Genomic DNA, 9774 nt, shown 5'->3' with positions numbered 1-9774 from the left:
GTGTGTGACAGTACAGTGACAGTACAGTAGAGGGACCCCACGGTAACTGTCATTTCTCAACCGTTTCGGACCTGGGGTGGTTCGCCGGAACCGGCCTGTCCCCCTGGGCGCATGCCTGGGGGTCTGATGTTCCAGGGACCCACACACGGTAACTGTCATTTCTCGACCTTTATACAGCTGCAATGTTGGTGAGTATTTAATACAATATCAGACTTTTCTATTTTGTTCAATGGGCTGTCAATGGGGAGTGTTGCAACTCTAGATTCAATCAATTATTTAAAATAATTGCGGCTAGTCCCATCATGGCACAAAATATTTTTTTATGTTGTGGGTCCTTGGATAAAATGTATCTGGGGTCCTTGACATGAAAATGTGTGAGAACCACTGGTTTAAACGACATTAGGAAACAAAGCACCTACACACTTTAGAAACAATTGACAAGCAACTTTGGACAAAACAAGTCCAACGTCGCTTACAATAAGCCGACATGGCAACGCTGGTTAGCTCTGTCAAACTCTTCCTGTCGCCAACCAACAACACATGCAGGAGCTGCACCGATAGAAGATGGGTGGCTCCGAATAACCACCGAAAGCTGATGTCTGATTCTAGACAGATTAACGTCGACAAGCAGTGTCCGATTGAAGATAAAGTGGAGGAAAAAATAAGTTCTCAATGGTGAAGTTAAAGTAATGCAGAGGGATCCGCATTTCTGTTGATGACAAGAAACACTACGACAGTCTCGTTTCGTTTCTTCTTCTTTGGTGCTTTACGGCAGCGTCTCATCCCTGCTGCATCCATATGTTGTATTTACTGCCACCCACCTTAGTATACAGGCTAAGCCGTAAAAGTATCAATAATGCAACAAGTTTCTGTTACAAATGAAAGCCTGGAATTCAAAATGGACTTGAGTAAAAGTACAAAAGTATTGTAATACTGGACTTTTAACTTCTACATTGTGGTATTGATACATGATACTTTTACTAGGCTAAGTAAATAATGTGAGTACTTCTGTTAATCTAGACTAGAGGACCTGAGTTCATGCTCCCTCACTGACTTGTTATTTATTATTGTTATTTTGATCAACATGTGCTTGTTATCTCTCCTATGGTAATGGTACCACCGTCCGTAGTGACCACATCAATACAGCACGGAATTGTGGACAAAATCTTATCCAATGATAACAAAATATTCTATTCTATTATGGTGGTCCATGGCAAATAAATAACGGGCCTTGATATGAAAAAGGTTGAAAACCACTGGTTTATGATATTAAGTTACATTTGATGACATCTGTGTTTGGAGATAAAATAAATCCTATAATCTTTGTATCAATTAGTACATTTTCACCGTCAGTTGATGCTTCATATCCATATGAGTAAAATTGACAGGCTCATTCGCTTATTTTTGCAACACAGTTCTTATAGGATGAGATCTAAGATTTCTCTATTGGATTTCCAATAGAAAAAATACTCCGTGACTCCGCGGAAATTGCAGAAATGGAAATTGCGGAAATTGAAATTGCGGAAATTGCGGAAATGGAAATTGCGGAATTTCCTAATGTTTCTCGTCCTCCGCAACACTAAATTTTTACGGTAAATACAACACATTGAGCAGGGCACTGCAGGGAGTTGAACCCCGTTCCGGTAAACCAGAAGTCCGACACCAGTGCCTTAGCTTTTGTGTATTCAACTACCGTATTTGGGTAACATGTGAGCTTTATCCTCTAATTCATGGGCCTGGATTATTTTTTTCAAAACTGGAGGATTTGGAAGAATCTTTTCAAATTTTGAGGTCAGGCCTAAATTAGGTTAATAGTATGTGAGTGAATAAAATGAACAAACTACAAACAAGAATGACACGCATATCATTAACAGCCAAGTTTCCTGTTCATGGCTTTATTCTTAGATTTCACATTTCTTTACATTTCTCCTATTTGTTAAGACATTACCAAACTTACCTGAATAACACTATAATTTCTACTATCACTATGTCAATGTTCAAATATATACCGGTAACTGCACAGTAAATAAATCACATGGACGTTTGAGTTTAGTACCGGTGTATAGCCTATAATATGTTCTCCAGGCACTATTTTCCGGCTACAATCAATCCTCAATTTAAAACAAACACAAGAATAATGTGATTTTGGCACAACACCATACAATAAAATGACTCATGTTGGGTTATTATTCTAAAGCATGTTTCTGCAAGTTGATCTTCATACTGCACTGACATAATTGGATTCCAGTTTCTTCCTTGGAAATCAACGTCATCGTGCGTCGGAGAGACAGAGAGACGGAAAGAATTACACATGCAGATGTGTTAAGTCTTTGTACCTGATCACCTTTAAGCTGTGTGAAACAGTAACAGTATTTTCATCACATCAACGGCATATCATAGGAAGACGTCATGGATGCAATTTGTTGCTGCAGGGGCCTCTATTTTCATGATCCATTTCACTTTCTATTCAATTACTAGTCTACTGAGATATGTGGGCACCTGCTTGGAAAATAACAGGCCATGAAGTGGAGTATTAAATCGTGGTTTATCATTTATAAATCATGATCTATTAAGGATCAAGGGCAAGTCGACAAGATCAAGGCCAACCCGCAGTTCACTACTATAGGCCCCATGTCATAAAAGTATTAACTGTACAGAGAGCGTAAATGTAACCAAATGGATCCACTTGGTTACATTCGTACATTCTCAGAGTTAAGGATTTCACAGTGTGGGACCCTGCTGCCTATGGAGTCACCTGTATACATTACAACCACTCAACAGCTCTCTCCATCATGTGAAATAGCAAATAGGCCTATGGTGTCATTACATGATCTAAGCACTCTGTAGCAAAAAAGCAATCTGGCCACAGGATGAGGGGGACTATATAAAAGTCGTTATATAAAATTATTGGAGAATATTCAATATGGCTCCATGACGAGCATATAAATGGAGTTAATGAGGTTTTTACTCTCGCCCCCCCATGCACCGCTTCTGGCCCACCCCCTTTTGAATAACCCCTTCTCACACACCCGACCTTTCACACACAAGCCCGCGTCCGCATTCACCGACATTGCCTTCGTGTGTGAGAGACCCAGCCACCCAGGGCACGTATTAAAACCATTTTATATAGGACTGTAATAAACTGTCCCACAAGTATAGATTTCGGCACACAGCACAGGGATAAAGACGGGGCCGATTACTGCCCGTATGTCACCTGCTCACTATGCTAATGTACACACATGACTGTAACGAGTCCCCTTTGGGTAACCACAAGTTCATATATCCGGCTATGGGGAGGTGAGCATAGATCTGACGGCCAAAATGTATAAGTGGGTATGTTTCGTAGGACTAATAATAATCAAAATCTACAAAGTAACTAGTAACCAAAATGTTCAAATAATTGTAGTTAATTTGGATCCGAGATGTTAATTTGGATCCGAGTAGTGGAGTAGAAGTAAAAGTATTGGAAATTGGAAATACTCCAGTAAACTACAAATACCTCATCATTGTACTTGAGTAAATGTACCGGTACTTGGTTACTTTCCACCACTGGAGGGGGTAGTGCACTAGTGCAGGCTGATCTGGACTGGGGTGTGTTGTTGGCTATTTTTGAGTGTGTGTGTGTGTGTGTGTGTGTGTGTGTGTGTGTGTGTGTGTGTGCGTGTCTATCCCTATGTCCGAGTAGGACCTTTGACCCCTGTCTGAGTAGGACCTATTGACCCTGCAGCTGCTTAAGTCAACAACTGTGCTTGGCTCCAAGGCACCACACACACACACACACACACACACACACACACACACACACACACACACACACACACACAGTAATATCCCATGCAGTAATATACAAGCAAGAAGTGGTGTTAAAGGTATTACGCTTCTACGTTCATTGTGCAGTTACGCTCAGTTCCTACATTCTTTGCGCAGTGAAATCAGGTCCATATCGGTCCATATACGCAGCCTACAGTATATGCACGCTTCTATCCCAGTAAGAAGTGGTGTTAACGGTGTTACGCACCTACGCTCTTTCTTTGCGCAGTGAAATCAGGACCTATACGCAGACTATACGTACGCTTTTATCCCTCAAAAACTCACTTACAATACGCGGACCTGGCAACACTGCTTCCCGTCTTTGTATTGGCTCCGCCGCCACCATGTGACCACGAGATTCAGAACACCACTTCCTAAGCCACAACCACACACACACACACACACTACACTCACACAGAGAGCAGCGTTCCACACACTGCCTCCATTCTGTGCAGGACTGCAGGTACAACAGCACTTGTTTTTTTTTTAACTAGACCTGTACAAGCCCGTCGCAGTCGGCCACCTGCCTACTTGGGAACGATGCAACTTGGGAACCTAATGATATATGTTGTCATAGCACCTGTTTTAACTGTCAGCCGGTGTCCCACATGGAGATCTGTGTATGTGCCTGTGCCCACTGGCAGAGCCTGATTGGTTGAGCCTCAATTGGCTAAGGCAGAGGCTGGAAATTGCACAGGTGAAAGGAGTTGGCCTCATTAGGCCCACTGGCAGAGCCTGACCATAGCCTTTTGTGGTGGAATGTCGAATGTGAAGTCGTGTGCGTGCGTGCGTGCGTGCGTGCGTGCGTGCGTGCGTGCGTCCTGGACGGTCTAGAAGTCGTGCGACACGGTGGTACGATGAAGTATATAAAATGAAGCACAACTCTACCAGAACTGTGACGGGCTGTGTTCTATATTATATGCATCGCCCCCGCCTTTCACTTTATATAGAACAGTGCCCATTCAACTACAATGCAACAGTCAGTCAGTCTCTGAAATACACCAGGGTTCCACATTAAAATACACACTGTACCAGCTGTCTCAATATTCCCCAATCTATCACTCGGCTGAAAGTGCACTTTACCTGAACCCTTGCCATTTGATTATTGTGCTGCTGCCCTCTCAGGTGTGTTTTAGGAAGATTGATGTAGATAATTAGCACAACCCCTGATAATTAAAGATCTTTTCATAGGTCAGCTTATGTTTTTTCTTCATGAGAACTTTGAGAAGAACTGCAATAAGATCCATAGACACTAGACAGACCGTAAGAAGCTGAAACTGCACAGCCTTTAATTGTGCCAGATGGCTTGTTAACAATATACTGTACTGTAGCGTTGTGTGTGCATGTGCATGTGCATGTGCATGTGCATGTGCATGTGCATGTGCATGTGCATGTGCATGTGCATGTGCGTGTGAGAGAGAGTCCATTTTGGAGTATCCAGGGGTAACAATATTATGTAATTGGGTCAATTTCACCCAATCCCGCACATATTCCAGACTCCGTCCGGAGCAGCAAAATATTTAATACCCTGTCTTTACCATGCACCTCAAAATATGAACATGAATAAATAAATAAAATACATAAATAAACGGTGCACTGGAATCAGAAAACATTTAATATCTTTATTTATGTATTAATTTATTGGAAGACAATCTCCATTACTTTCCACCCCTATGTCAGGAGTGGACAACGTTATGGGTGATTTGTACTTGGTTGCGTGCCGATGTCATGCACCGAAAATAGTCGATCTACAAGCTCACAACGCGTGACATGACACGCAACTAAGGATTAATCAGGCAATAGTGCGCTGAGGGTTAATCTATAGTCGGTGGCTTATTGTGGCCATCCATCTTCCTCGGTTGGACTGGGAGTTGTCTTTGTCGGCACTAACTGGAATGTGAAAAGTGCGACCAACTGTGATGCTTGCGTGCGGCGGTGTGTGTGACCCACGAAGATATCCTTGGCTCTGCAAAATCAGCAGAATATTGGACGCACAAAAGAGCTTCCAAAATGTCAGGTCCAGGCCGGCACTGCATGCTTAGACAGCATTTACTGTGCTAAGCCATCTGCCTTCCCGAGATGGTCATGACCCATGGACATCACAGTAAGATGCTACGCGTGTATAAATTTGTTTTGGGAACGGTTCAAGGTTCTTTTCACCACCCACCACCCAGAATCCTCAGAGTTTCGCCCGCCTCGCTGTGTCGCACACTATACTATACATTCACTTTGCCAAAGTGGAACAAACGATTAAAACAAAACTCTCTTCTCTCCTTCTCAGGTTTGAACGCCTCACAACGAACGCCATACAACGAACGCCACACAACCTCCTCCCCCAAAGACCCCAGGGTCGGCGACCCCTCCTGGAACCTACACACCAGATTTCATTCATTCATCCATTTCTTTACTGTCAATAAATCGCTTAAACCTCCCCAATGGCGTGTTTCGTCCGACTAGTGAACAGTTAATTACCAGCGGCTGTTAATGAGTTAATTAATTACCAGCGGCTTACCATGCAGCTGCTGCCTTATATCTCCAGAATTGTGCCATGAATCCGGTGTGCACGTGACGGTGTGCACGTGACGCCGTGCACATGACGTGCACACCGGATTTTCTTGTATTTATCACAATGGCCAAAAATGGCACAACCTCTATTACTTAGGTGTCCACCAGGTGGCACTGAATGAGTTTTAACAACAACAGGATCTGTCGAGGTGACTCTGTAACTGTGACTGTGTATAGCCTTAGCCTACTACAAATGGAACCAAAAGGACCCTTTTAAAACATTAAACTCGATCTGAGAGTGTACAAATGGACTGTTATGGGTCCATTTGGTTGTATTTGTACACTTTCAGGTAGCACATTCTCCAAACCATTATATAATCACGCACAGCAATGGCTTGGCAGGTATAAAGAACATCTCTCATTATGTGTCAAAATCGCAGGGGTCCACGGATCGGCGGGTCCAACGGGGGTCCCCGCGGAGGCGTGGAGGTCGGTGCGAGGGTCCGCGGTAGTCTGCGCGGGGGTCCGTGGTTACAGTGAGTCAACTGAGACTCCAATGTGTTATACTGTTAAATCAGCGAGTGTGCCCCGTGTGCTCTGCTTTGCTGCGCTGAGGCATCATGGCGGCGGTGGTGCCACCGTTTAGACGATGGCATTAAAAGTGTCTGGTTGCGTTGAAAGGCAGCCAATCAGAACTACAGAACTACGCGTCAGTATGACTAGCATGTCGATCTGTCGTGAACCTTTTCATGGGTGTTCATAGACCAGCGCATTTCAAGCCGCTGGTAAAAACACTTTGAATTTGAAATAGACACTCATGCTTTCTAAGGTGTGATTTGGGGCTCTAAGGAATGAAAATCAACATCCTAATACTTTCCAATCTTTATATAGGGAGGGAGTGAAAATATGACAATTTCTGCTGTCAAAATATGACTCCCCATGCATGCAGTCAAAAAAACACTTTTGCACATTTGAAATAGACACTCAGGCTTTCTAAATGATGACAGGCAGTTTCTGACAGGCAGTTTCGGCAGTCAAAAGTGTGATTTAGGGCCCTAAGGATGAATACAAAATGAACATCCTAATACTTTCCAATCTTTAGGGAGGGTGTGGAATAATGACAGGCAGTTTCTGCTGTCAAAATATGACCCTCCGGTCAAAAAACACTTTGTGTTTGAAGGAGACACTCATGCTTGCTAAGGTGCGATTTGGGGCTCTAAGGAATGAAAACCAACATCCTAAAACTGTCCAATCTGGACAGAGGCGGTGAAAATATGACAGGCAGTTTTCTGCTTTCAAAATATGACCCCTCCCCACCATGCAGTCAAAAACACTTTGTGTTTGAAATAGACATGCACTCATGCTTTCTGTGATTTGGGGTCCCAGAGATGAATACGGTACAAAATCAATCCTAATACTGTCCACTCTTTATGTAGTTTGCTGGTCATTCCATGTACAGTATTAGTATTTTGGGAATTTGGGGAGATTACTTGCCGGCGTGATGGTTAAAGGAATACTTCACGGTTCACCAGGTGTCCGGCGTTGCAGTAAGAGACCTAAATGGGTCTCCCATACTACTGGAACGGTAGTAGACTAGACACCCGGTGACGTGAGCCGGAACTGTTAAAAAGGAAAAACTGTTTCGGCTATAGAGCGCCGCAGTGACGTCAGAGCCAGACCCAGAAGTAAAAATCCCATTCACCTGGACCATAGGGAATTCTCGTATCAGCCATAATATCGTAACAATTCCATGTACACTTACCATTGTGGTCGTGGTTGTAAAATGGTTCTATATGCTCCTGTAGAAACCCCAAGCATGCATGCTAATCACTCTAGTTTTAGTAAAAACGATCTTTATGCGCGACCTCACGGAGAAGTACAGTACTTCATTACCCAGAATGCTAAAGTCCAAACATCCGGTGATGTCGACGTCTGTGATTGGTGGAGGTTGCGGTTTCCGTGGAAATCGTTACTGCCCCCTGTTGACCCGCCATATTAGAACACTAGTATTCTAATACCGTTTACAGGTACATGTGCAGGTACAATGATTTCTTTATCGAATATGTTACGGTATTTTAAAAATGAAGAAAAGAGTGTCCGCCGCGGTGAAAACCACTATGAGTCTGGCCATGTCCTGGCATGTTCTTTTTCACAAGGCCAGCTTATTGGCTCTGTAAGAGCCAGTATGAAGAACAAGACATACAAAGTTATGGTGAGTTCAGAATTAGTAACTAACGTTTATCTCTCTACGTCTACATAAATCAAACTGACTCAAACAATTCATGTTATAGTGGGAATTACAAATTAATTAACGAATTAATAAACAGCAGGGGAGAACACAAGTACCAGCCAGAAGTAACAACATTATTTATGATGACTGATGTTAAAATACAGTAGTGTACAGCAGGAGATCTCACACACACACAGTCACACACACACACACACACACACACACACACACACACACACACACACACACACACACACCCACACACACACACACACACACACACACACACACACACACATTAATATTTTAATGGCCATGCAGTGGTGCATGTACTCAATTTGTTTTAGTAAAAAAAGTAAAAGTATCAATATTGCAATGTAGAAATACTCTGTTAAGTACAGTCAAGGTAATCAGAAGTTACTTGTAGTACTCATTGTGCAGAATGTCATGTTTCACAAGTTATTATATGTATACAATTTATCACAAAACAATGAGACATGTTGTAAGCTTGTAGATTGGCTATAAGTGTATATTTTGTAATAATAACCAAAATCTATAAAGTAACTAACTGCCTGGTAACTAAGGTTTTCAATTAATTGTAGTCGAGTAACACAAAATACATTATACATTATTTAAATCATGAGGTACCTTTGGATTTATATAAAATGTAATGATTAGGTAAGAACATATGCTATCCATTACATTGAAGCTGTGATTGTTATTTTTGTTATCAAGTATCAAACATTGAAGCTGTGATATCATCGTATACGTCTCGTCCATAATGTGAACGCCGACTTGTTCTTCGGGAAAGTGTGGAAACGGCAAATATTGACACCAGGCCGGTGGTTGCAGTCGGGAACAAAGCACTGCACCATACTTATGTTATGGTACAAAAGAACAGATAAACTTTTTAATGTAGACTAGAAACTATAATCAAAGAACAAACACTACACGACTGACGACTCCAGTGCACAACGCGGGCAATTTCTCATTCCAGCCTTCCAGGAAGTGAACGTCAGTCGCAATGCTTCATGGGAGTGTAGTTTCAGCATTTTGGACAAAAAGTATGTACACAGTGTTGTACCCTGCCCCTTTTTTATTCTTTCTGATTATTTATTCGGTGCAAAAAATTTAGTTTATTGTCATGATTTCTCACGACTCGAGTTGGCTTTGTACGAGCCTTAAAAGGTCTTTAAATAAATACGGACTGAATTGGCTATGACTGAAAT

Source organism: Protomyctophum bolini, assembly GCF_963924005.1.
Source record: "Protomyctophum bolini genome assembly, chromosome: 23".
NCBI lineage: Eukaryota > Metazoa > Chordata > Actinopteri > Myctophiformes > Myctophidae > Protomyctophum > Protomyctophum bolini.
This window is presented reverse-complemented; position numbering follows the sequence as displayed.